The following is a 1,974-nucleotide window of genomic DNA, read 5'->3' as shown; positions in this document are numbered from 1 at the left end:
CTCCGATGAACAACGCTCGGCCACAACCGAGTCTAAAATCAAACACAAAAAACAGGGAATGAAAGCACAACACGATAGAGAGAAGAGTACACAGGATGTTAACGTGGAAAACCCAAACTCGGGAAAAACCACGACAACCCATAGACCTCAAACTATCACTATATCAGAATGTACAATAAGAAAGCACCGAGGCCACGACCTCGAGCTTGCTATCTTCGCCACAAGCGGCGGTTACAATAGAGGCAACGACCTCTTCCTCTCTCTCACTCTCTCTGTACACAATTGCGCACTCTAATCTTGCGCCAACAAGAATGACAACCACTCCCCTCTCTGTTTGCCCTAAGCCATATTTATACTAATATGACTTTTCGGCTATTTACAAATATGTCCCTTCATCCGGTGAGCGCTTCTCACCGGGCCTTCACCATCCGGCTCTTGCCGGGTACTCCTCATCTGGTTCTCACCGGGTCCTCCGTAGCCGGGTACTCGTCATCCAGCGCTTGCCGGGTACACCACATCCGGTTCTCACCAGGTCTTCCGTAGCCGGGTACTCCTCATCCGGCGCTTGCCGAGTACTCCTCATCCGGTTCTCACCAGGTCCTCCGTATCCGGGTACTCGTCATCCGGCGCTTGCCGGGTACACCACATCCAGTTCTCACCGGGTCTTCCGTAGTCGGGTACTCGTCATCCGGCGCTTGCCGGGTACACCACATCCGGTTCTCACTTCCCATCTAGAGGGACCTGTTTCCTAACACTATCGTTGCCACCTGTGAAGCCATTTAACTTCGGCGACTACTGCAAGACCTGCAGATCGAGGTGCCAACCTCAATCCTGATCTACTGCGACAACATAAGCAGCATGCAGCTCGCCAAGAACCCCGTATTCCATGCTCGCACAAAGCACAAAGAAGTGCACTACCACTTCGTGCGTGAGTGTGTCCTGAGCGGTGAAGTCGAACTCCGGTATGTTCATACGGATTGGCAAGTTGCCGACATCTTCGCCAAACCGCTCGGATCGGACAAGTTGCAGCACTTCACCGAAATGCTTGGTGTTCAGCATCTCGACGTGCCACACTTGAGGGGGAGAACGGGCAAAGACACCGGAACGGGCAAAGGCAAAGAGACTGTCGATTGCATCGATAAGGGAAGAACCGACAAGGGGCGAGACAAGGAGAAGAAAGGAGCCGAGTCGACAAAGGAAGTTGACACATCCGAACAAGTTGGAACAAGCGGCAGAGTCAAGAAGGGCAGAGCCGATCGGAAGAAGACGGCCAAGACCCAGACATGGTCCGATGTGGTGAAGGGCCTCGAACCGGAAGACAAATCGAGAGCGACCGATTCGGACAAGAACTGGAACGAGTCGAAGACATTCGATTCGGTTCAACAGAAGGATTCGGAAGAACCAGATCAATTCAAGGCCAAGAGGACGAGAAGGCAACGAAAGTCGACGCCAACACGAAGGAATCGGCGAACCGGCATGCGCCAAAGTCCCAGCAGCGAGGGAGCTGAATTGGGCCTGTTGAGCAGACAAGCCAACCGAGGAGGTCGGGGTGTGCAGAACCAGAGGGGTCGCGGCAAACGGGATCGGACCGGACAAGGAGCGCGAGTGAGGCGGAGTGACGCCAGAAGGAGCCGTGTGGAAGGAATGGCTGCCATGGAGATTGACACTACGATCCGACCTCAAGTTGAGCTTGAGGGGGAATGTTGAGCGGCAAGCTCAACCGGATCCAGATCGGCTGAATAAGCCTGAGCCGAATTGGCATTCGAAAGGATGAGCCGGATCGGTGAGCCGGTGAGCAAGGGAGCCGGTTAGCTGGATCAAACAGTAACCGGAAGCCTAGTAGAAGCCTAGACTACTAGGTAGTTAATAGTCTCAAAGTTAGTGTCAGACGCTCGAGTGAGCATTGCAGTACGCGGTACTTCAGTCAGTCAGTCCTCTTAGGACTTGTATAAATAGTGTTGTTGAGCACATTTT

Source organism: Azolla caroliniana, unplaced genomic scaffold (genome assembly GCF_043228905.1).
Source record: "Azolla caroliniana isolate FFs.n. ecotype wild unplaced genomic scaffold, voAzoCaro1.0.p SCAF_18, whole genome shotgun sequence".
In the NCBI taxonomy this organism is placed as follows: domain Eukaryota; kingdom Viridiplantae; phylum Streptophyta; class Polypodiopsida; order Salviniales; family Salviniaceae; genus Azolla; species Azolla caroliniana.
Note: the sequence above shows the minus strand (reverse complement) of the source record.